The 27,857-nt window shown below is 36.5% G+C and overlaps 1 long non-coding RNA gene across 1 annotated transcript; it reads left to right on the top strand.

Moving 5' to 3' along the window:
* Window positions 1-3,074: 3,074 nt before the first annotated feature.
* On the top strand, window positions 3,075-27,537 carry LOC138694042 (uncharacterized). Its single transcript, XR_011330723.1, has 2 exons — window positions 3,075-3,302; window positions 12,347-27,537. It is a non-coding gene; the product is annotated as an uncharacterized lncRNA (long non-coding RNA).
* Window positions 27,538-27,857: the final 320 nt, after the last annotated feature.

The raw sequence follows: 27,857 nt of genomic DNA on the forward strand, positions 1-27,857 counted from the left end.
AGATACCAAGGGGATCACTTGAAATGTGTCATAACATGCCAGTAAATTGCATTGTTCAAGCTATATCCTGTGTTATTTTTATATTTCTAAACTTTACAGTTACTTTAGGACAGCATGCTGAAATTCGTCAGAACCAACTGCCAGACCCTGTACAACGAATTAGAAATGTTGGTACTGCTACAATCAATTGAAATTAGCACACAAGCACTATATTAGATTTTGTAGAAAATGAAAGCTGTACTATAATAATTTATTTAATATTAGGTAGGTACCTAATAGTTTGTGTTATGTTCTTAATGTGTATTTCATAGTTGAATAATATCGTTTACGTTACTTAAGTGGGTGATGGGTGAAATTTCTATTTTCTACATTTTTCAAGCTACGTTCTTCATTTATTGTACACATAATCACGGTGTGATAGATAATGTTGTGGTGAGTTTCGTTTCTGTGAGTCAATTAGTTTCTGAGTTATTAACAGAAATATTCTGAAAAATCTGCATATTTCAAAATGAAATGTGTCGCTCAGTTTTTAAGTAAAATGTTCGAAATTTTTTTAGAAAAACATCACATATCTCTTTTTCTTATCTTTACTGCAAAAGGGGGGGAAATTTTTTATAACCACTGCAAAAGTACATTCTATTATCCATGTGCTAAAAAGGATAAATGTTCATCTTCCCTCTTGCTTAAAAAAGTCCCTTGTGCAGACGCTTGTATTTCCCTATTTTGACTATGCTGACATTTTACTGACTGACCTTTCCAGCGACAACAAAACAAAACTTCGTGCTTATAATTTGTGTGTACGTTTTGTAAGCAATGTTCGTAAATATGATCATATTACTCCATCCCTGGAAACAATAGGTTGGCTTAAACTAGATAAAAATAGAAATTTACATTCACTTCTCCTTCTCTTCGAAATCTTGAACTCTTCTATTCCTTCGTACCTGTCGTCTCGCTTCACTTACCTTTCTTCCCACCACAATCTGAACACACACTCTCGCCAGGAAACAATACTAGCAATACCATCCCATCGCACCTCCTCATACTCATCCTCTTTCACAATAGCCCTGCCAAGACTCTGGAATTCGTTACCTGCTAGCATCAGGGACTGTCGAAATAAAATTCAATTCAAACGCAAACTTACTAGGCACTTGATCAAATTGAGACTCGTTCAGACATGGTTTCTTATAAATAGTTCTCTTAATCTATCACAAAATATCTCAATATATGGTAATTTCATCACTATAGAATTTTGTTATTCCAGGTTTAATTTGTAATTCAGTAAATACAAAAATATTCTTTGTTCTTAACTTCTATGATAAAATGTCTAGCTTTCATTAATCAGGTAATCTTGTCGTACTTTAATTTTTATTGTAATTGTAATTGTAAATTTAATATTAATTGTAATTTTATTCTTCATATTATAGTTGTAATCCCCTGGTAGAGGGGCAGAGAAGGCCTGATGGCCTTATCTCTACCAGGTTAAATAAATAAATACTAAATACTACTAAATAAATACCTAAAAATATAAATTTTCCATTGCCACTACAAATATTTCATTTTTTATTTAAAAAAGTATTCATTAATCATAAAACCCATGCGTTATTTTGTTAACCATAGTGTGTAGAATATGCAGTAAAAATTTCATGTTCCTAGCATTAAAATAGTAGTAGTAGTAATAGTAATTTATTTACCATAAAGATCTTTACAAATCATGGCTTCGTCAATCTTATTTCTAAGTCTTAATCTAGTTTCTGATTATACTATAGATATATTTATGAATTTCTAGCTTTGTTATTGCAAGACATCTGCTGACATGATTTAAGAAGGACTGTATCTAAGATAGTATAATAATAATAATAATAATAATAATAATAATAATAATAATAATAATAATAATAATAATACCAACAATAACAACAACAATAATAATAATAATCATAATCATAATCATAATAATGTTAACAGCAATAACGACCTATATGCCTTCACAATTACACATTAGTAGGCACTTTCATGCAAGGTCTAAAGACATAAATTCCTCTACAGTATATGGCATATGATGCAGCAGCAACCTGCTGACCATGCTTTTAAACTTCTTTTGTTTACTACTTATTATGGAGCTTGGAATTTTATTATACATATTTATGCCGCTATGTAAAATACTTTTAAGACTTGTGGTAATTCTATGAGTGGAAAGATGGATATGACTTGATGTTCTCGTTTGATACATGTGGTAGTCTGAATTCAATTTGAATTTTGCTTTGTTTTTATGAATGAAAGACACTGTTTCTAGAATGTATATACAAGGCACTGGAAGAATTTTGAGTTCCCTAAAAATTTCTTTACTTTGCGACCTTATAGGTGCTTGTTTCATTATTTTGATAATTTTCTTCTGTAGCTTAAAAAGTTCCGTTATTTTGCTTGTTGCGCCCCATAATGGTATGCCATACTGAATCTGGGAATGTATATAGCCAAAATACATAGATCTGAGAACTTCATTAGAGGTTGTTTTGTTTAAAATTCTGAAAGCATATATATAACCTGACAAAATGTGCTGAAAAGAAAATGTGAGAAAACAGTTTGTAAAATTTGCGTGGAATTGAAGTTCAAGGGTGCAGCCATTTTATATATTGCATAATTTTTATGCTGTCGAGTGCCACAGAGCATTGAAACATGCTCAGCATATAAATAAGAGCTTGCCGATTCATTTTTTTACAAGAAAACGTAAATGCTGTTTTTGACTGAAAATGACCAAAATTTCACCTTTAACCCCCTTAAGCAAAATAAAATGCCACATGTAATATCAACATAAAGATAGCCCGCCGTTGACATAAGACAGCTGATAAGCATGCAAAATGAATCATTGTTTACTCCCGCTGTAGTCCAGGAGTAAAAGGTTAGTAGAATCCACAGACTTGCATTCTGCTGTGAATTTATAATCTCTAATGATGAGGGAAACTAATACCCTGATGAAACTTGTAACAACACCAACCTCTTCGGCTGACTGGAATTTGAATTCGGTCTGTAATGTGGAAAAGATGATGTTGGTGAAGTGGTTTGGTTGATATGTATGTATTGTAGCTTACAGTTTGTGATATTTTATTGTTTTCTTTTTAGTACTGTTCCTGCTGACATTGGTTGCACTAACTGCATTCACAACTCTGCTTACGGTTTATCCTGTGGAACCTTTAGCCAAGTTCTTTGAATTGGTGCCAATTTCAAAGAAGCATGACCGCATGGACTTCAGACCGTGGCTGCTTGCATTCCCAGCTGTTCATCTAGTAATTTCTTCAATAATTGAGGTGAGTGAACTTGATATTTATAGTCCTGTCGCTCTTATTTCCGGCAGCCAATCACGTTGCAGGTCGGCTACATTTAAACGTGTTCGTCTTGCCATTCGCTATTGATGATGTAATGAATTTCCTAAGGCTCGATAAATACTTAATATAATCGTCAGCCATTTTGGCTCTTTCGTTGGCGTTCTCAGAAATCACACGAGGACGTTATTTGCCGCTCAATTATTTGCTCAATTACAGTGCGTTTGATTTATTATCATAGGAGCTACGACATGATAATGTTTAACAGTGAAGCAAATAGATTCCTCATCTGGTAGCTCGGCAACGAAGGAACAAAAATGGCGAACGATATTACCTACCTAGACTTTATAGAGCCTTCACTTCCTAAGACGTAAGCAAAGGGGAGGAGTCACACCGGAAATAACAGCGACACGACTATAGTTCATTCATCCACAGTGTTCTACCCAAGGTCAGGTCTTTCACTGCAAACCCAGCATTCTCTAATTATTCCTATTTTCTGCCTTCCTCTTAGTCTCCGCATATGATCCAATATCTTAATGTCGTATACCATCTGATATCTTCTTCTATCGCGAACTCTTCTCCCTTTCACCATTCCTTCCAGTGCATCCTTCAATAGGCAGTTTCTTCTCAGCCAGTGACCGAACCTATTCCTTTTTCTCTTCCTGATTAGTTTCAGCATCATTCTTTCTTCACCCACTCTTTCCAAGACAACTTCATTTCTTATTCTGTCTGTCCATTTCACACGTTCCATTCTTCTCCATACCCACATTTTAAATGTTTCTAGTTGCTTCTCTTCACTTCGTCGTAATGTTCATGTTTCTGTTCCATACAGTGCCACACAAAGCACGTCACTAGTCTCTTCCTTAGTTCTTCTTGCTGCAGAGGTCCGCATTTTTTCTATTAAAAGCTTCCTTTGGCATTACTGTCCTCCTTTTGACTTCCTGGCAGCAGCTCATGTTACTGCTTATAGTACAGCCCAAGTGATATTTAGTTCTAGGTTAAATGTTTCTTTAGAACACAAATGAAATCTGTATATTATCACGGTGCTGCAAACATAAAATTAAGACTGTAAATGCATTTTTAATCAGTTAATTTTGCGTGTAATTACACAAATGAAGCTTTTTTCGAAAACATGACAAAGGGATATCTTTTTTGGCTTATTCTTCGCGTTGATGTCTTACCACTCATACATCTTAATTCCCAATACTGTTACCATAAATGGGATTCAAACTTCAGACACAAATTATTATTTTTTTTCAGCTAAACTGTTATTCGAATACCAAAATGACATTCTACTTTTTAGTTACTTACAACCTAAAGATTCTGTTCTTAAAATCAATGTAGTCATACTCCTTTCACTCTGTATAAAGACAGTAGAATCAATGGCTACTTATTACTTATGGCTTTTAAGGAACCTGCAGGTTCATTGCTGCCCTCACATAAGCCCGCCATCGATCCTTATCCTGAACAAGATTAATCCAGTCCCTACCATCATATCCCACTCCCTCAAATCCATTTTAATATTGTCCTCCCATCTACGTCTCGACCTCTCCAAAGGTGTTTTTCCCTCAGGCCTTCCATCTAACACTCTTTATGCATTTGTGGATTCATCCATACGCACTGTGTGTAATTTAGAGAGTCTAGCTGGCCAAAAACCATTTTTCGAAAACTAATCACTCAGTTTTCATAAAATTTGGTATGTACCTTCAATTATCGGAGTGAATAAGTTTTCAGTAACGAAAATGAAAATAGCAACTAATTTTGAAAATAAAATTAGCAGTATTGTAAAAAAAATTTAAATTTGAATTAAAAAAATAAATTAAAGTTCATAACGTGGAATGCGCTTAAAATTGAAAGAGTAAGAAGGAATATTGCTACATGTCATACTCGTTCAGAAGTCAGATGCATCCCCATCAGAATCTTTATCCATGCTGCTAGTGTCTCCTTCAGCAGCACCAAGTAATGGAGGCTCGGAGAGTAACTGCAGCACTTCTCTTGAAATTGACCGCGATTTTCTCTCCTTAATTTCCTTAAGCTGATGATATAAGGGTCGAAAGAAATAAGTAGCCTGAGCAAAAGATACTGTAGATATTTGTTTCTTTTCTTGATTTCTTCTTGTGAAGACTTCTCTGAAAAGTCTATTATTATCTTTGTTCCTCGTTTCCTGGGCTTCCTCAGATAGTTTACCAGTAGGTATAATAGTGTCCTGTGACCTTCTGTCCATGAACCAAGAATTTGTGAAGGGTTGTACTGTTATTGCAAGTTATCTTGAACCTTACATCCCCTAAGTCTGTCTTTCGACCTGCTAGGTACGGCATGTACTTATCAATGTAACGGCACGGCAAGGATGCCCCTCCCTCGGGTAATGTGACTCTTTTCAGAAAACGTTGGTTCTTTCTCTTTATGGCTCTCTACTGTAAAAGAACTTGGTTCACTACAGACATCATCATCATCTCACGACACTCCAGTTTTGAGAGGAGAACATGGCTTCATAGCAGGATATAATTAACCTGTAATGAGTAAGTATTTAAATATAATCGTGTGTACACTCCTCTCTCATCCGGGCTGGGGACTGGCAATGGCGGAGTTACTACAGCTACTTCTATACATTATATAGGCCTGCATGACTTACACCTTCAGCTAATATGTACATATTATATAACAATATTTTACAGGCTTATTATTTGAATTTACATTAATTTACAATTATACACAATCTATATCCCTATCATTACTACCATCGTCTTCAACGCTTGGTCCAAAATTAATTATTATTTCGTCAATGGCATCATCCATTCGGAATTATCTTCTTAATCGTAGGTACTACTTTCTGAACAAGAGAGAATTCTTCGATTGTATCCCAAATGACATGTTGATCGAAGTTGTCCATTTCAACTTTACACAAGTCCTAATTCTGAAATGAAATAATATGTTTTGCAGAACTATAACAAAATAATAACTTACAACAGTAATTCATTATGTCGCTCACAGTACACAACTATTATAACAATAATTTCTAAACATTACATACCTATTCTTTCTCGGAGTAGTGTGAGGTTCATTTGGTTGTAATTCAATATTCTTCTTAATTCTCGTCACGGAATTAATACTTTTTCTAGAGTATTTAGCCGCTCTCTCATATTTCTTATCAAGAGGTTCCAGCAAACATTTGTTTAATTTTTCTTCTTCGCAACACTTAATTATATTTGCGATAATTTCTCTTTCTCCGCTGTGGATAACAGCATTAGTTTTTCTCTGCGATGGTGTGATTTCACCACAATTACTACCCTGTGGTTGCTGCTCCATGTTAACACTACTGGTACGCAGTGAAGGAAACAGTTCTATGTTTCTTGACAAGAGATTATGATGCGGAGCATGCGCAAACAACTTAGTTGGCTCCACCCACGTCACGTGCTTCCTTCCCTCTGCCCCTCTGTCCCCGCTCAGGAAGTTCAAGATAACTTGCATTAACAATAGGCATATAATACAATTTGTGCAAGAATAAATACCGGGTGGACGAGACGAAATGCCATCGAAGCTACAGAAAACTAGTTGCTGGAGTGTCACTACCTGCTCCCAGGTTTATGGACCTGTTATTCTCCGTCTAGATCCCGTGCAAAGTACATATGAATTAGTTCATAAGGTCTAATTGAATGATTAACAAAAATCTAGCAATAATTCATAATTTTTTAATCATTCTTGTATGCAGTAATAATGAGTCCACCAATTTACTCAGATGTATGCCACAATCAAGACAATATTTTCGGACTACCAGATCCCGTGCAACAAAATATTGCAGAAAGCAGTTTTCAGTTTTGTGCTGAGTGCCGAGTGTGTAAGTTGTGTCATGAGGTACAGTACAGAACGCACTTTTTTTGTAATACTTTCGCAAAAAAGTCTTCGTGGAGAAGTAAATGTTCCATCCTCAATTTCTGGATTCCCCTGTACTGGATAAAACAACAAAATACCAGCTAGTAAAGAAGTTCAAAGAGACAAGATCTGTACAAAATAAGAAGCTTCGTGTGAATAAACGTATATTAACAGAGGACAAATTGAATGAAATAGGTTTTCGGTTAGAGCAAAGCCCTCACAAATCTTTGCGCCGTTTAGCACAACAAGTAGGGATAACTAAAACATCTGTTCAACTCGTCACTAAACTATTAATGTTAAAACCATACAACACCCGCGTAGTGCACAAGCTTTTGGCTCCTGGAGACGCAGCTAGGATTCATTTTTGTAATTGGTACCGTCCTAGAATGAGGTAAACTTTTACGTTTTTATCGTACCGCATGTTACTTTCACTATGGCGGTAAGGTTTTCTTGTTTTCATTGTACCGCATATTACTATTGCGCTTTGACAGTAGGAAGGCCACTCCTATAGCATGTGGAGGACGCTAGACTTTCGGTTAAGCGGTGGTGTTTCTTCTTGTCCACTTGATATAATTTCCTTGTCTCCCTTGCATACATGCCAAATGTCCGTTTATCAATATTGCAAACCTGCAAGAAAAGGTTTTCAATATTACATATGTAGACGACTTATTAGATTTTCATCTATTCCTGTAAGATATGCGAAAGCGGAAACCTCCTTGAAAAATCTTTTGCTGTATTTCCATCATTTTATTGCGACTGCTTTGCAAAGTAGATCACTTGCCATCGAGCGAAAGAGGTCACTTGCCATCTGGCGAAAGTAGGTCACGTGCCACCGAGCGAAATTAGGTCACTTGCCACTGAGGGAAAATAGGTCACTTGCCACCGAGCGAACGTAGGTCACTTGCCATCTGGCGAAAGCAGGTCACTTGCCATCGAGCGAAAGTAGGTCACTTGCCATCTGGCGAAAGTAGGTCACTTGCCATCTGGCGAAAGAAGGTCACTTGCCACCGAGCGAAAGTAGGTCATTTGCCACCGAGGGAAAGTAGGTCACTTGCCACCGAGCGAAAGTAGGTCACTTGCAATCTGGCGAAAGTAGGTCACTTGTCACCGAGCGAAAGTAGGTCACTTGCCATCGAGCGAAAGTAGGTCACCTGCCATCGAGCGAAAGTAGGTCACTTGCCATCGAGCTAAAGTAGGTCACTTGGCATCGATCCAAAGTAGGTCACTTGCCGTCGAGGGAAAGTAGGTCACTTGCCATCGAGGGAAAGTAGGTCACTTGCCAACTGGCGAAAGTAGGTCACTTGCCACCGAGCGACAGTAGGTCATTTGCCACCGAGGGAAAGTAGGTCACTTGCCACCGAGCGAAAGTAGGTCACTTGCGATCTGGCGAAAGTAGGTCACTTACCATCGAGTGAAAGTAGGTCACTTGCCATCGAGTGAAAGTAGGTCACTTGCCTTCGAGCTAAAGTAGGTCACTTGCCATCGAGGGAAAGTAGGTCACTTGCCACCGAGGGAAATTAGGTCACTTGCCATTGAGGGAAAGTAGGTCACCTGCCATCGAGGGAAAGTTGGTCATCGAGGGAAAGTAGGTCACTTGTCTTTGAGGGAAAGTAGGTCACTTGCCATCGAGGGAAAGTAGGTCACTTGCCACCGGACGAAATTAGGTCACTTGCCACCGAGGGAAAGTAGGTCACTTAAAGTCGAAGGAAAGTAGGTTACTTGCCACCTAGCGAAAGTAGGTCACTTGCCACCGAGGAAAAGTAGGTCACTTGCCACCGAGCGAAAGTAGGTCACTTGCCATCGAGCGAAAGTAGGTCACTTGCCACCGGACGAAATTAGGTCACTTGCCACCGAGGGAAAGTAGGTCACTTAAAGTCGAAGGAAAGTAGGTCACTTGCCACCTAGCGAAAGTAGGTCACTTGCCATCGAGGGAAAGTAGGTCACTTGCCACCGAGGGAAAGTAGGTCACTTGCCATCGAGGGAAAGTAGGTCACCTGCCATCGAGGGAAAGTTGGTCATCGAGGGAAAGTAGGTCACTTGTCTTTGAGGGAAAGTAGGTCACTTGCCATCGAGGGAAAGTAGGTCACTTGCAATCGAGCCAAAGTAGGTCACTTGCCACCGAGCGAAAGTAGGTTACTTGCCATCGAGGGAAAGTAGGTCACTTGCCACCGAGCCAAAGTAGGTCACTTGCCACCGAGGGAAAGTAGGTCACTTGCCATCCATCCAAAGTAGGTCACTCGTCATCGAGAGAAAGTAGGTCACTTACCACCGAGCGAAAGTAGGTCACTTGCCACCGAGGGAAAGTAGGTCACTTGCCACCGAGCGAAAGTAGGTCACTCGTAATCTGGCGAAAGTAGGTCACTTGCCACCGAGCGAAAGTAGGTCACTTGCCACCGAGGGAAAGTAGGTCACTTGCCACCGAGAGAAAGTAGGTCACTTGCCATCTGGCGAAAGTAGGTCACTTGCCACCGAGCGAAAGTAGGTCACTTGCCATCTGGCGAAAGTAGGTCACTTGCCACCGAGCGAAAATAGGTCACTCGCCATCGAGCGAAATTAGGTCACTTGCCATCGAGCTAAAGTAGGTCACTTGCCATCGATCCAAAGTAGGTCACTTGCCACCGAGGGAAAGTAAGTCACTTGCCACCGAGGGAAAGTAAGTCACTTGCCACCGGACGAAATTAGGTCACTTGCTACCGAACGAAATTAGGTTACTTGCCACCGAGGGAAAGTAGGTCACTTACCATCGAAGGAAAGTAGGTCACTTACCATCGAGGGAAAGTAGGTCACTTGCCACCGAGCGAAAGTAGGTCACTTGCCACCGAGAGAAAGTAGGTCACTTGCCATCTGGCGAAAGTAGGTCACTTCCCATCGATCGAAAGTAGGTCACTTGCCATCTGGCGAAAGTAGGTCACTTGCCACCGAACGAAATTAGGTTACTTGCTACCGAACGAAATTAGGTTACTTGCCACCGAGGGAAAGTAGGTCACTTACCATCGAAGGAAAGTAGGTCACTTACCATCGAGGGAAAGTAGGTCACTTACCACCGAGGGAAAGTAGGTCACTTGCCACCGAGAGAAAGTAGGTCACTTGCCATCTGGCGAAAGTAGGTCACTTCCCATCGATCGAAAGTAGGTCACTTGCCATCTGGCGAAAGTAGGTCACTTGCCACCGAGGGAAAGTAGGTCACTTGCCAACGAGCGAAAGTAGGTCACTTGCCACCGAGTGAAAGTAGGTCACTTGCCACCGAGCGAAAGTAGGTCACTTGCCATCGAGCGAAAGTAGGTCACTTGCCATCGAGCGAAAGTAGGTCACTTGCCATCGAGCGAAATTAGGTCACTTGCCATCGAGCTAAAGTAGGTCACTTGCCATCGATCCAAAGTAGGTCACTTGCCACCGAGGGAAAGTAAGTCACTTGCCACCGAGGGAAAGTAAGTCACTTGCCACCGGACGAAATTAGGTCACTTGCTACCGAACGAAATTAGGTTACTTGCCACCGAGGGAAAGTAGGTCACTTGCCACCGAGCTAAAGTAGGTCACTTGCCACCGAGGGAAAGTAGGTCACTTGCCACCGAGCTAAAGTAGGTCACTTGCGACCTAGCGAAAGTAGGTCACTTGCCATCGAGGGAAAGTAGGTCACTTGCCACCGAGGGAAAGTAGGTCACTTGCCATCGAGGGAAAGTAGGTCACTTGCCATCTGGCGAAAGTAGGTCACTTGCCACCGAGCGACAGTAGGTCATTTGCCACCGAGGGAAAGTAAGTCACTTGCCACCGAGCGAAAGTAGGTCACTTGCGATCTGGCGAAAGTAGGTCGCTTGCCATCGAGTGAAAGTAGGTCACTTGCCATCCATCCAAAGTAGGTCACTCGCCATCGAGGGAAAGTAGGTCACTTGCCACCGAGGGAAAGTAGGTCACTTGCCACCGAGCGAAAGTAGGTCACTTGCCACCGAGCTAAAGTAGGTCACTTGCGACCTAGCGAAAGTAGGTCACTTGCCATCGAGGGAAAGTAGGTCACTTGCCACCGAGGGAAAGTTGGTCACTTGCCATCTGGCGAAAGTAGGTCACTTGCCACCGAGCGACAGTAGGTCATTTGCCACCGAGGGAAAGTAAGTCACTTGCCACCGAGCGAAAGTAGGTCACTTGCGATCTGGCGAAAGTAGGTCACTTACCATCGAGTGAAAGTAGGTCACTTGCCATCGAGTGAAAGTAGGTCACTTGCCTTCGAGCTAAAGTAGGTCACTTGGCATCGATCCAAAGTAGGTCACTTGCCACCGGGGGAAAGTAGGTCACTTGCCACCGAGGGAAAGTAGGTCACTTGCCATCGAGCGAAAGTAGGTCACTTGCCACCGGACGAAATTAGGTCACTTTCCATCGAGGGAAAGTAGGTCACTTGCCACCGAGGGAAAGTAGGTCACTTACACACCGAGCGAAAGTAGGTCACTTGCGATCTGGCGAAAATTTTTAATGGTAATAATGTCACCAAACATTCTTAAGTTTTGTAGTTCTTAATATTGAATACACAGCTGTACTCGGAAAACTATACATCAGAGAATCAGACCTGTAAATTATTTTTATACGTTATCAAAAAATTACACAAATGAAGATCGACATATTGGCATTATGATGTGAAAGAATCTGACCCATCTGAAATCTAAGTATGTCAGCAATCCTGTAGGTCATGGCCTCCGTGTAATAGGTTATTGTTTATTGTAGTGTGTGTTTTGTTTTATTCTGAAATGCAATTAATTAGTTCTCAAAACTGACGAAAGCTGGATTTTGGAAAATAGGAAACTGATGTAGGAAAATTGACATTTCACTGAAAACTACTATTTTTCTGAAAAACTTTGGGTTCCAAGCTTCAAAATGAGAGGTCATTTATTAAAATCCGTTCAGCCGTTTTCCCGTAATCTTCATTACCAGTTCAAATTATATATATATAGATATTCTCAGGTGAACCTGTTTGTAAGGAGCACATTTTTAATACGTTTCATTCACTTTATTATTAATTAGCCTGCTTTATATTCAATAATAGTATTAAATTTGATTTAATTGTATTATTTTAAACATGATGGCAAATATACGCGAACACTTAATTTAAAAAATCAGTGCTGAGTGTTGCATATTTTTTTAGGATGTGCCTGAGGACCGTATGTATGTTTCAGACATGTGTTGCAGACACGAGGTGGTTGAAAGGGTTTCTTCATTGTTTGACAAGAAAGAAAAGCCCCAAGAACAGGTACAAAAGAATTGATCTGGATTTGTCTGCCAACAACTCTTGGTTGTTTGAAGTGAATTCCTGAAGGTGCCATTATTTCAGTTTTGTTAATATTTCTTTCTTGGATATGTGTGTGCCGAGGTATGTATATTTAAATTTCCCAGTCTTTGGTATTTGAACTACATTTGGGAGCTACTATTAATAAGCTTTTGTGATACTGGGAAGTTTTTATGTACCTGATGAAATGTATTTGTTTGTTGAAATGTAGCTTGGAAATTTCATTTATTTACATGAAATGATGTGTTTCAATCAGAAATAGGAAGGAAGATGTTCGTGTGGTACTAGATAAGCTACCTCACTAAGCTCATGATATGCTTTGATCTTTTCAAATCGTTTAAATGTGGATGTTTAAATGAATAAATGCGATTTGTTTTTGTTAATAAAAAATATGTGCAGCCTACAAATGTTAGTCATTACGTTTTAGTTTCTTACTTTATGTACAACAGATAGAGATCTTATGGTGCTACAAAAAATACATTTTGAGATTTTGACGGAATAAATGTTTCCAGCATCTTTGATATTGGAAAGTGGTTTCATTCTTTGTAAACTGTTGCTTCTTCTTTTCATATTTATGTCTTCTTTAGCATAAACTTGGCCCCTACTTCCCATTTCTAGATTACAAGAAAGAAATTACTCTCATAAACTTTTCTATAGGTGTCCTAACTTTGAATTCTTTTTGACATTCACTGCACATGTTCCCATCATGCTTCTTATTGGTTTTATATCTTCTCGTATACTATGTTCAAAGAGAAAGAAAGAATTTTATTGTATTTAAAATCTCTGACTTGTTCTACAGGAGTGTGTGCTATTAAGATTTATGCCTGTGTTGGTCATTTTCCTGTAAATGCTCGTATTTTAGTTTTTTTTTTTTATATTTCAAGTTTATAATTTTTTGTTATTAAATATAATATTTGTGATCTTGTAAGGAGTAGGCTGCATCCGATTGTAGTAGATTCTTCTTAACAATCTCTGTTCTTTGGTTTGCCTTTGTTGTCAAAATTCATATTATAGAGTAACACGAACATTGCATTTTTATTTGTGTTGTTAAAGAGCATTCTGTTGATTTTATTAATCAAATGGAAACATTTCTGGTTCATGAAATATAACAACATAAATCGTCAAATACTGTAACTAATTTTTTACAATATTTGTTATTTGTTTGTGACTGTATTGATTGCCGCTGTCATTAACTCTACAAAGAAACACATCTTTCATGATATTGCAGTTAATTACTATAAAAATAATGTTGTTATTTATGTTAGATTTTTCCAAGTTAAATTCCAGTGATATGTGCCTTGAATTTAAACTTGTATCCTTATAAATTCGGGCACTGTTGTTTTTATAATGCGACTGCATTTGTCTCTGAAGCATGCAGATGAGAAAAATAAGGCTACAAATAGACTGATGTTGGATTAAGGTTGTTCAAGATCATGAAATCATGAAGTCTTGAAATTATCCATCGAATTCTTTCATAATAGTTGTAAATAGCCACTCCCCTTTGAAGTCTTCCTTAATCATTTCGAAGTCTTGTGACTAATGCAATAGTTAATGCTAAATCAGTGTCTTTTAACTTCTTCAATCTCTATTCTTAAAAACTGTAAGCAATGCATACATTGCTTAGAATTTAGATAACAACTGTGAAAGATTTTAGGGGAATCTGTTGATAAAAGTACATGCCATATTTACTCGCGTAACAGACGCACTTTTCTCCATAATTTTTGGATTAAAAATCCAGGGTGCGTATTATATGCGAGAAAAAATTTTAGGGGGAAAAAATCATAACCAGTGGCGTAGCATGAAATTTTGAGCAGGGGAAGCTAACTCAAGTTGTTTTTCTTGTACATATGAGGAAACGTATTACAAAAATATAGTCTTAAAATAAATAGTAGTCAATGTCAAGTCAGCAGTCCGAAGATTGGTTGGAACCTCGTAAGTAACACCAATAAGGCATAACCTCAAATGGTACATAGTAAAATATGATTTCATATCTCCAACAAATAGACACGGTCATTTGTTTTTTAAATCGCACTTTTGTTCGTAAGTCAGTCTTGATAATAGAATAATTGTCCTAAAAATTCAAGTAAATCGGTGTCAGGAACTGTTATTTCACTCATTATTTATTATATCAGCCACAGTGCACACTAACACTTCAACTGAACACAACTCACGAAAGGGATAACTCGGAAACTACATTATTTTCAATGTAAAAGCTAGCTTCTTGCGAGCCTTGCGACCAGGGTAGTTCAGTTAGAAAGGGATGGAAAATCTGCGGGGTGGGTTACACAGAAGGAGTGAAAGAAACCAGTTTGCTTGGAAGCTGGTGTGCGCAGGCTTCTTGTTTACTGCTGCATCACAAATCATCCTGAGCTGCCGCATCACAATATTTAACGCATTAAATATAAATTCTATTAAAATTAATAAATAATTTTGTTCATAAAATGCAGGTTTATTATGAAATTATTATTAATTGGGGAAGCTTAGCTTTTTAGCTTACATTGATGCTATGCCACTATCATAATTACATGACATTCCACGTGAGAATCACAGCTATTTTCTACATCGGACATTCAAATAATATTGAAAATGATCGATTGTACAGCTTCAAGAGCAGTAATTGAAGTGAGTAACATACGATATGAATAAAATATGTAGCACAGTGTAACCTAAAACTAAATACAAATAAAGCAAAAACTAGGTATACGTTTTGAGGGTAGCACTACCACTATTCTTATCTTACAGTCAAAACTGTTATGCATACATTATGTGGGAATTTTTTTTCCCTACATGTTACTGTCAAAAATTATTCGATGGCGTCTATTACGCGAGTATATACAGTAGTTACAAAGATTTTAACACACTTTTATGTGATTCTGATATAGGTTATGCTGTAAATGTAGGTCTAGAGGTTATAAAATACCAGTAGTTAAAAAAAAATTGTCAGAACATGAAGATAAACATAATTGATTTTCAGATTTGTCTACTCTTTACCAGAATACTTATTACTTATCTAAGAGTATATTAGTTATAAAATATTATGCTTTCTTCCTTCCACAAAATATTATTTCTTCAGTATTTTACGATAAAAAGTTTTGCATGATATAAATAATGTTTTAACATTTTTAAGACAAAAGACTTTTTAGAAAGGTTTATAACCGTTTAACTGCAATTGCTCTATTGTGATAATCGCTAAAAAGATTAAATATAATTATATACATTTTACCTAGATTAGTACATGGTTCTGTTGTTGAATGCAAGGATTTCCAACTTGTATACAGAATGTTCTGGATTTAAGGCCATGTATCTATGAAATTCTAAAATCTACAATTTTCATCTGATCAACTTGAAATTTTGACCATGCCAGCACATTATTATATTGATATTACTCACCAAATGTTGTTTAGCTGCGTCAAATAGTTTTTGAGATATTAATTTCTTTATTTAAGATTTATCGTTTTTTATATATTATTAAAATGCTCCTTATACCAAATGGAATATCACATAATACATAAAAATTTATTTTCGACTCAAGAGACTAATATAAACAAAATGATGAGCGGGCTTTCTTTAATTTAAATTAGTTTCGTAGAGAAAAAAATATTTTCTGTTATTTAATTTTTAATTTTGATGCGTATGAAATATAAACAATATTTTATAACAGTGGAACCAATGACTATTTCTCAAGAATTTCGCATAAGTTCTTTACTCATATATGTCTAAAGTTTTCCTGAAAATTTGAAGCAGATCGTTAAAAAATTGTTGTATGCAGAGTATTTTGAAAAGTTCGAAATACTGAAAAAATAAAAGCTGAGAAAAATAAAATTTAAAATTATACTAAGAATATCTGTACAATACCTCAATCAGTAGATTTAAAAGTCCCTAGTACCATATGTGGGATCTTCTGCTGCTTTCCACATATTTTGCTAGAAGTAAAAATATTAACTATGTGCTATCATAGGCCTACTTGTTGAATATTTTACTTTCCTGTTATTTAGTTATCATTGATGAGAATAATTTTTACTTAAACATAAAAAAGCTAGCCTCACTTTTTAAAACTGTTTTTAAAGTGTATGGGCCCTATTCATAGACATTCTTAGCGCGGGCTTCTGGTGGATGATCAGTGAACAAACGTTTTTCGTATTCATAAAACAGTGTTAGCGATATATGATATGTATCCATAACAAAACTTGCAACACTTGTGCAACTTCTATCGCTTGTGCATACTACGCATATACATACACATTCTGCGCATAATGGAAGTTAGGGCCATTTAACGGTAAGCATGACTAGCCGCTCCTGGAGCGAACTACGATCGAGATGGGACCGGCCCTATGGATTAGAACGGAGTTCGTCTATATAGCCATACTCGTATCGAGCAAATCGTCCTTGGCAAATCTCCAATCGAGAAACTTGAATCTAGCACAAACTACTCCCCATACTCGGACCGAGCACATAATGCTCGAAAAACTGGAATCGAGCAAATTCTCGGCAAATTCAGATGGAGCACATCCTGCTCGAGAAACTAGAATCGAGCACTACCTGCCCGCCATACTCGGATCGAGACCATGCTTGCCATACTCGTATCTAGCACACCATGCTCGAGAAACTCGAATGTCATGCGCGAGGGGTTCGGATAGAGTACGCCATGTTCGAGGGACTCGGATCGAGTATGCCATGCTCGAGGAACCCGGACCGAGCACACCATGTTCGAGAAACTCGAATCGAGTATGCCACGATCGAGTAACTGGGATCGAGTACGCCATGCTCGAGGAACTCGGACCGAGCGCATCATGCTCGATAAACTCGGATCGAGTATGCCATGCTCGAGGAACTCGGACCGAGCACATCATGTTCGAGAAACTCGAATCGAGAAAGTCGGACCGAGTATGCCATGCTCGAGGGACTCGGATCGAGTAAGCCATGCTCGAGAAACTCGAATCGAGTGCGCCATGCTCGATGGACTCGGGTCGAGCATATCGTGCATGAGACTAGAATCGAGCACAGCCTGCTCGAAATACTCTGCTCGAGCGCACCATGCTCGAAAGACTCGGCCACCATGTTCGGGAGATGCGGATTGAGCACATCATACTCGAGAAACTCGAATAGAGCACACCATGCTCGAGAAACTCCCCAATACCAAATGTGGGATCCTCTGTTGCTTTCTGCATATTTTGATAGTTTATGCTGATGTAAAAATAATAACTGTGCTGTCATACTCGTTGAATATTTTACTTCAACATAAAAAAGCTAGCCCCTCTTTTTGAAATTGTTTTTGAAGTGTATGTGTTCCAAATTTGGAGACAGATGAGCGTTTTGAAGTTATAAAAATGTTCTTTTGAAATTTGGGTTATACTGCACTTCGTTATAACTGTCCAGCACACTGAAATGAAAATTATGAAACTGAAAGGTAAATACAAACATAAAAACAAAAAAAAGTATTTTTCTTAATTTTTCACCATTATTTCACCGGTACAGACATTATCTGTTCTGGGGCTTGCATGGACTAACTCCATTATCATGATGCAGCGATATTTTCGTACTAGACATCACAATGGTGTGTAGCTGATTACTTATTACGTATTACAGATTCACCTAATTCGATCATGGTAGTGAGAAAAATACTATAATTCTTGGATCAGTGAAAGCTCTAACTTGCTCATGCAATTAACTTCGTAACTATTAAACTTTTATAGGCATGCTGAATTTATAGATGCCGAATGAACCCTTGCAATTGAGCAACACAGTTTGTAACACACACGAACTTTACTGCGTATTCCAGGCATATTCGTAAATATAAACTGAAACCAGACAGTTGCTTCATTTTCTTAAAACTATGAGGTATAGAAAGGGTGACGTTGTTGTTGTTTTCTAATGCCAGGAATTTGACAATAAAGTCATTTGACCTCTTGCACTCCAATATTTTTCAAAGATATTGTCATGGTTAACCACTGATGCACAGATTTTGAGATGTTCTGAATCCATTTCTTGATTTGAATTGCACAATGGACAAAGAGAATGGCAAGTTGTAGCCGATTTAAGTGAACACCATATTTTAATGTTTTGGTGGCTACTTCATTCACACACAACCCCCAGAATGTCTGGAGGACCACACCTGCTGTTGGTCAACGGGTCCATTGGACCTAGCTGGGAGATCATGTTGATCACCAGCTTTCCCTCCTTAAGCCACTGGAGGACGATTTTAGTGCCATAGCAGGTCAGCACTAGGAACAGAAAAGTAGAAAGAGGAGAAAGGAAAGTGAAATGAACCCCTAGGCCTCGAATGCTCTAATACTGTCGGGGTCGAAAAAAGTAAGAGTTCAGTCAGAGGACTGGATGGGAAAGGGTAAAGAAAGAATTAGGTATTGAATAGAGGAAAATTATACCAAATTCGGTCATTAACTCATCAAGCTGATCAGTGCTAATTGATGAGTAGCCCCTCCCTTTAGTGCAGCTCGTAAAATTATGCTTACTGACAGCTGCACCACGGGAAGGTAGGGATGGGACATTGGGTATTTGTCCAGGTTGGTTCCTTAAAGCCTTCAATGGGAAGGATTAATGGCTCTGCCCCCTGTATTCGGCAAATACCTTTTTGCAACCAGAAAGGGTGCAAGGCTAGCACACTGAGTTACAAAGCAAAGAACAAATATCAAAATCAGTGGCTCTTTACTTTACTAACGGTTTGTCTTGGAGTACACACAGTGAAGCTGTTAATATAATTTATCTGTTTCTAATGTGTGATTACGAAATTTTATTGTATACAGGTTGGAAATCTTTAAGTTGGAGTGAGTGTAGCTTGAATCTGTTAAGGATATCAGAGTTATTCTGGCAGTATACAATAGCTAGCATTATAGTATTAACTTTGGCAATAATTTGTGCACACTTTAAAACTATTACACCTGTATCAGTGTAGTGATGGGCACTATTGAATGCATATCAACAGCTAAAATTTACTATTGAATGAATTCGTTCAATAGTTTCATTCATTTTCGGTGAAAGCATGCATTTGTCTTTTATTTTATCACTATTAAAGTTAAAGAATTTCACTATATGATAACATGATCACTAATTTCTGTTAATTTAATAGTACTTTGTAGATTACAGGTACTTCTGGATTTATAATTTCAATAGTTGCTTCTACTACAGAATGACTGAATTATCTTCAAGTGGTCACGTAAATTCGATGTATTTTTATTATACCTATTTAAAGCCTCTTTTGCAAAGCAGGCATAATTCTGATTTTTCTTGCCTTTTTCTAGAAATCTCGCCAAATGGGTGATCTACTTCTTTTATTCATGCTGATAACACGATAAGCAGATGAATCACTTGCATCTATAATGAGGATATGCTTTCGGGTAACCGAATGATTTCTTAAATTGTAGTTCATGAAAAAATTACTTTCTAATAATTCGATGGTCCCCATCACTATATTATATTATTAAATTGTAAAATATATATGATATTGTATTTATTATCAGAAGTTACCACTGCATTGTATTATTGCCATATGCCTAGTCACAGATATATTTATTTTTATTACAATATTTAAAATATATTCTTCCCATAAATAAGAAAACTTTTCATCTACGTGTGCATAATACAAGACAATAGATTTGATATTTTCACAGTAGATGAATTATTGTGGTGTAGTTTTTGGTGATTTTATGGTTGGTAGTTTCAGAAGTGGAATATTCCCAGTGTTTTGAAACTACCGCTTTTCGACGTATTTTTAAATGTCCAAAAACTGTACCCCCCACTTCACCCCTCCCAAGAAATCTGTTGTTACAGCAGACTATAATCTATCATTTTTTCTTTTAATATTGAATAATCTCGAATGGGACATTTGTCTTTACCTTTCTGTTAACTTTCCTTTCTTAGCTTTCCCACTCCATAAATTAATGAAATATATGCTGTGCCTGTTCTTCATTCCATTATTATTATTATTATTATTATTATTATTATTATTATTATTATTATTATGTTTTGATTAACGTACCTTCAGTTTTGTGTGTTGTGGAGACCTTCCATTGTTATTTGTTCAGATTTTAACTTCTTTTTATTTATTTCTTACATAGTTGAAGTAAGGCATTTATATGTTTAACCTACCTTTTAGTTCGTCTTAGTCAAGGTTAGGAATTTGTTTGTGTCTAAACTCTGTCTCTGAAGCTATATTTCTTCCTGTCTCCATTGCACTTTGAGTACGTTTGTAAATTACCGAACCAACAATCCAGCAAAAATGTTTTCAACGAATGAAAAACTATGATTGTTATAAGATGCATTAATTCTATTTTTGTCCTGTCTCCATTATAATGGTTTTCTTCTTATAGTTTAGTGCAATGTTATGTTAATCACAGATAATGTTATCTTGAATACTTCGAAGTTATGTAACGAATGAAATAATACTATTAAGATAGAGATTAATAAATTCACTGTCATAATAATTGTAAGACAAGGGAATTTCATAGTATTTTTAGGTTATGTAGAAGGAATTTATGTACAAATTTAATGTTACCTGAGATTTTATTTGGATTCAGAGATTTCTGTATTCATTTCATACATAAGTCCAATCAGTCGCTCATTTATTGTTGTCTCAGTCATTGTCATTCCCCATTATAAGAGGCTGAAGGATGGCGAAGATTATGTCTACATTGCTACTAGGATCTTATCTACACAGTAGTTAAGTCTATCAGAGTCCCGCATGTTTTGTTTGCGCAATTGTTTTACAGTGAAGTCAGGTCACTTTATTGTTACCCTAGCAACAGAACTAAACTGAAACAAAAACAAAATTATTTTTTCATGCTAATAATGTGGTGTCAGCAGCAATTATGGCACATTTCAGATACATGGACCTCAAACATGGAGGTGATTCTTGTGATGTGATGTTGAAAAAATTATCTCGCTGTCTTTCAGCCTTGTTAATAACTTAGATTATGTTATTAAGTCATTTTGTTATTAGAAGAGTTGGGATTTTTAGGGGTAATTGTCTTAGGAAAAAGGAGGGGAAAAGGTGCTAAAATAAGATGAAAAAGTGCTGCTTCACTCAACTGTTTTGGCAAAAAAATGCTCTTTCTCCTATTTTATCTAATTGAAATTAATTTCGGAATATGTATTGTATGTCTTTCTCTTGTTGGTGACCATATTGAGGTCTTGAATTCAAGTTACATAGACCACCTTTATATGACAGTCCTCAGGTTTTTCCACTGCATTCTGCGTACTGCTACAGAAATGTGTTAGTGTAGTGGCACTGATGTGTGATTAGAATAGACAGTTGGAAATAATAATGAATATGTTAGGTTAGGTTTGGTGAGTGCAAGTTAGAGTAGTGCTTAGTGCGAATAGTGCCAGAGAGGGGAAGTTAGTTACCATCCAAATTTAACTTGTACCATTCTTTTGCCCTCTCTTACCTACTCCACATAAATGTATTAACCTGGAAGTGATCACTAGAGCTGAAGTGACACCAGGGGTTGTGGGTCAGCATTTCTCTCTCACTCACTAGCTTCTACGAATTTATGGTTATAACTTCTGAAGTTTCAATTTGAAGGCAGTGAAAGAGCAGTCATTGTTAGACCTCGGAGTTTTAGACACTTTTTTTATGTAGTAAACTTTATTGTACATAAATAAATACATTATAGTTGAGAATAACAAGAACAGGGAAAGGAAAAACAAAAATAAAATAAAATAACTTGACACTTGGCAATCCCAAAAGTACTGTATAGCCTCATATCACTATGACGTTTTCTTAAGAGACTTAAAAACTAACTTTTAGGCATCTAAAATAGGTCCTGAATTCATCAAAATAGGCGCTAAAAACGTAGATTTAGGCACCTAAAAATACAATTTCAAGCATCTAAAAATACCATTTTATGCAGCTAAAATGTAATTTCTATCCACACAGACTACAGTAACTATAAAAATGCAATTAAATAGCGAGTATTAAGCATTACAGTAGCTATACAGTGACAAAAACAGAAAAAAAAATATTGCTGTTAGAAACTTTATTTCTGTTAAGTCTTAAATTATAATTATCAATACTGGTACGTAATTTTTAATGAATTCAACGGCCTAATTGCTATAAGACTGCTAATACATATGTGCTCAAATTACAATTAAATTAATTAGTTTATCAGTGAGTTTGCAATTAACACATTATTCATAATTGACATTGCAGTACATAACAATGTTTTTCTCTAATTGCCTTTTCTTAGGATTATTTTATAAGCGAAAAAAATTCTTCTCGATGATACCGAAGCAGTGGATGCATATTTAAATCTAGCAATATTTGTCATGTTGATTTCTTTAGGGAGAACTACATCCTCCCGGTTCGTAACATTCCTACTGTCTGTTCAAGTGCTCAACAAAACCAGACACCTTCCAGGAATTTCTTTATTCCTACAACCAAACTACAGAGTGATTTATATAGAACTGACACATTTTTTTCTTTAATTATTCCGTTGGAAATTCATTCAATGACCCAATTTTAGCACCAAATTAAGCAGAATGTTCTGGAGTTTCGATTCCTTGTCACTAGATGCGCAGATGTTTATTCCTATTGTTGGCAGCCTAAAGCCATATAGGGTTACGGTTGTTCATCAGCTACAGGAACCAGATAAGGATAAAAGATAGAATTATTGTCGTTGGTTTCAGACGTTCATTGTGCAAAATCCTGCCATATTGTCCATCACATGGTTCACAGATGAAGCATGGTTCCATTTATCCGGTTATGTGAACTCACAGAACTCGCGCCATTGGGCCATCGAAAATCCACATGTCATCCATGAAGCACCTATGCACCTGGTTAAAATCGGAGTTTGGTGCGCAATATCTGCACAGAGAATAGGGGGCCAATTTTTTTAACCAGACTGTGAACACTGCAGAGTACCGACTGATTTTCATGGAGTTTGTTGAGCAACTGGCCGATGTAGAGCTGAGTCAAGGATATTTTCAGCAAGATGGCGCTACATGCCATACATCAAATGAATCCATGGAACTAATTGCAAGTTTCTTTGACGACCGAATAATTCCCAGGAACCTGTGGCCACCGAGATCTCCGGATTTGACAACGCCGGACTTCTTTCTATGGGGTTACTTAAAAGACAGGGTTTACGCCACATGTCCCCGGACATTGGACGATCTGAAGCACAACATCACACAGGAGATTCAAGCCATTGACAACAGAGTCCTCCAACGAGTGGCCAGATAACATGGAACGTGTTGAGTTGTCCCTTATGCAGGATGGAGGACATTTTCAACATTTGCTATAGAGGTAAATAATCTCCCAAAATTCCTCTACATTTTAGGTATAATAAGTTGACGCTAGCACAATTAGTTTTGAAACAATTAATGAAAGAAATGTGTCAGTTCTATATAAATCACTCTGTATTACAGGATATTTGGACTAAATGCATCTCATGACATTCAAAACTTTCTCTTGAAATCATGTTTTCATAATTTCCGTCTTTTTTTTTTTTCAGTACACATTTTGTCAACAAATAAATGCAACTATGACTCATTTGTAGACCTATTAAAAAAAAAAAATAAGTGTAAATTATTGTAGAAACTAAAAATTGACGCTGAAAATACTACATATACCATTAACATCACAAGCCATGATTACAAAACTTGCATATATAAAATTTTAAAATAACACCACCGCCAAATTGACACTAACATCGAAATCTTGGAAATTTTAAAACTAATCTCCTTAAAAATAAAACCACTTTGACGGAACTGTAACTGTATTTCACGCCTGTTGATCTGGAATTGCGCACTGGTGTGAATTCGATTTCTGCTTGGGTTTTTTCTGAGATTTTTACTAACTGTAAGGCGAATGTTAGGTAATCATCGACCTCATCTCGCCAAATACCATCTCGCTATCACCAATTTTATCTATGCTAAATAACCTAATAGTTGATACAGCGTCTGTAACTAAACAATATAAAAAAACAATTTCAATGATGATGGGAGGTGTAAGAAAAAAGGCTTTTCCATCCTGGTCAAGTCAGACCTATCCAAACTCTCTCTCTCTCTCTCCTCTCCTAATTGAATAATGTTGTGGCTGCCATATTGCTTAACATCATCACAATCTCCAGTACACAACTACTTACATTTTATGCTGAAATATGTTGCTTGAATGTTGATGTTCTCTTACTTCGATTGCTATGTTGCTTGGCACTAATTCTGAGCGTAGTTAACATTTCCTTTCTGTGTTAGTAACTGTCATATGAAGGTGTTCTAGTTTCATTAATTTGAGTCCAAAAGAACTCAATTTGATTTTGTGCGAGATCGTGCGTATTTGCTTGGTTTCTGCACAAAACCAATCCACGGAAAGTGTAAAATTCCACATTCAGTATTCCCAACCTAACACACATAACAATTTCCCTCTTCTTACCGCTTAAGTGACATATTGATTTTACTGCTTTAGGCTTTTAACATATTATTTTTTAGAGACGTTCAATATAGTAATAATTATAAATTGGAAACTTACCACTGCAATTTCACCTAAATTGCACTGTTAATTATTGTTTTTAAATATTTGCAATAATTAAGTAATCTCTACAACTCCACTAAAGTTACTGCATTCGTGATGCAAGTAACATTAAGGAAGCCATGAAAAAATCAACAAGATTCCAGATGCCGATGTTATTACTGCAATATGTTATATAAATAATATTGTTAAAATATTAAAATGAAAAATAAATCATTACATAACCTTACCGTTTGTTTTAAGTTCGCATTTATAGACTGGGGGAAAAAAAAAGACAGACGTATATCACTGCCTGCTGGAGTATAGTAATCACAGAAAACATTTTAAAGCAACAATGTTGAAGGTAGATAGTTTTGTTTTGCAAATTTGTCGTCATTGAACAGAAACCAAGATGGAGATTTCATTGCAACTAATTAGAAATTCGTCTTTCAGGTATGTAATAAACGATCGTCGCACAAAATAATGTACGATACACGAGTGGAATATTTTCTTTCAATTCTCGGAAATTAAAAAAGCTCAACTACGTTTCGCTTTTTCAAACTTTTCCTCGAACGTGAAAACTTCAACATACCGCTCTTGTAACGCATATTACTATTCCATGTTGTTGTTTCGTTCCGCATGACCTGATTTTTCCTGAAACCAGTACTGCAGCCCTGTATTTAGTGCTATGCCCATGGGCCTGAAAAAAGTGTGCTCCCCATATAACTAACTTATGCAGATCTTAGACATTTAGCAGTCAAACAGCAGGCCCTGGGTCTACGCATAAATACAGGCCTGTTTGTAACATTTACGTATATAAATAATTGTTCGTTATTTAAGTTGTAATAATCATAAATGTACATTTGCGTTCAAGTTACCACTTCCTGTTGATGATGTTTTATCTTATGTCTTTCATTTATGAAGTATTTTTAGCTCTGAATTTTATGTTCACTAACAACCAGTAATGAAATAAATGACAGTAGTTCATAGTTGTAAGAATTACGGATTATTTTATTGTGTGCTTTTCCTTCCAGTAGTTAATATCATCTTGTTTCATATAGATATGGAAATTTTTTACTGCTTTTTCAGTTAATGAGAAATTAGTGAAGTTATTATTTTTATGCTCGACCATGCCCAAATGTAGTAATTATACACCTGGTAGCAGTTCTTTAATGCATGTCATTAAAGTACACCTATTCATTAAAGTTCAGCTTTTCGATTATTCCCGGATGTGCAATCGAAAGACAACTAGGGAAATGTCACGGAGGCTGGAAATCCAATACTGTCGCAGAAGGTTATGTTCTGTTACTATAATAATTAGCGTTAATTGTAAATAATATTCAAATAAATTCAATTTGTCATCTCGGTTTTCAATTCTAAATCAATTTCCAGGTTATATCAAGACTAATGTTCTCTAGGTTATATCAAGGTCAATGATATTCGTGCCTCGGAAAAAATCAATACTTTCGCGTCTGCGCACATCTCACAATTCAGGTCAATTCCGTTCGTTACTTAGGCCTACATAACCATAACATGAAACTTATGAATAATTTCAAGTTATAAATATGGTCGAGCATAAAAAGTCGTATGAAACTTGCCTATAATGGTAATTAAGACGCTCGTATGAAAATTATGCGCTCATTTCATAAACAAACATACTTGCGTCTTAATTACTACCATTATAGACTCGTTGCATAATGTACTATTCTGAAACTTTTTTTTATTTTAATATACTAATCATAATATAAAGATTTATTTTACAAAAATTTTAAGTCAGTTTTGATTGTGCTGCAAATTGTATTTTTTTTTTTTTTGTACAGAGGAGGGACCCAAAGGCTTACACTGCAGCCTGAGGCTTATTGTGCTTATCACTCGTATTCTTGTGAATGATTGGGTAACCAAACGGCCGCACTCTTGTACAAGTACAGCACGCCGCACTGTGAACTTAACCCAGGCTATTGTATGGATGATGATATGTGAATTAATGATGGCGAAATGAGTCCGAAGTCCAACGCCGAAAATTACCCAGCAATTCTGCTTCGAGTGGTTGAGGGAAAACACTGGAAGAAATCCCAACCGGGATTTAAACCTTGGCCCGCTCAAAATGAATGCACAGAATAAAATTAGCGCACATCCGTCTGAGAAAGCTCGTGTTTGGGCCGGTTCCTTTAAATAACACTTTTGTACAGTTTATAACAGAAATTCAATAAAATTACACAATTTAATCCAGTAACTACAGAACAAGAGTTACTGTGATAACAAGAGATGCTGGATAACTTTCGGTGTTTGACAATCACCATCTGATATGGAAAACAACGAGAAAGTAACTTATCTATAATCCATTTCCCATAAGAAGATGCTTCTTCATCATCATCATCATCATCATCATCATCATCATCATCATCTTCCTAACAGAAAATAGTCCTAGAAGGACTGTTTTGGTCTAATAAATTAGTTTAAAATAAATTAAAATAAAATAAATTATATTAAATTGAATAAAATTAAAATAAATTAATATGAAGTGAATTAAATTTTAAAAAATTTAAAAAAATATCAGAAAAGGAGTTAAAGACAAAAATTAATTAAAGAAAAAATATCGAAAAATTGAAAGGAAATAAAACCCCCTCACCCCCCCCCCCAAAAAAAACAAAAAATTATCAAAACATTTTTTCAAAAATTTTTAAAACTTTCAAAAACTAAAAAAAAATTGAAAGGCAGAATTTAAAAGAAATACAAAAAACTAAAAAAATTAATAATGAAATTGAAAAAAAAAAGAATTGAATTCAAATAAAATAAATTAAATTAAAATAATTTAAAATAAAGTAATATAAATTACATTAACATGAAGTAAATTAAATTTTATTAAATTAGATAAATTAAATTATAATAATATGAATTAATATAAAATAACAAATTAAATTCAGTTGAATTAAAATAAAAT

This window comes from Periplaneta americana, unplaced genomic scaffold, assembly GCF_040183065.1.
Source record: "Periplaneta americana isolate PAMFEO1 unplaced genomic scaffold, P.americana_PAMFEO1_priV1 scaffold_35, whole genome shotgun sequence".
Taxonomy (NCBI): domain Eukaryota; kingdom Metazoa; phylum Arthropoda; class Insecta; order Blattodea; family Blattidae; genus Periplaneta; species Periplaneta americana.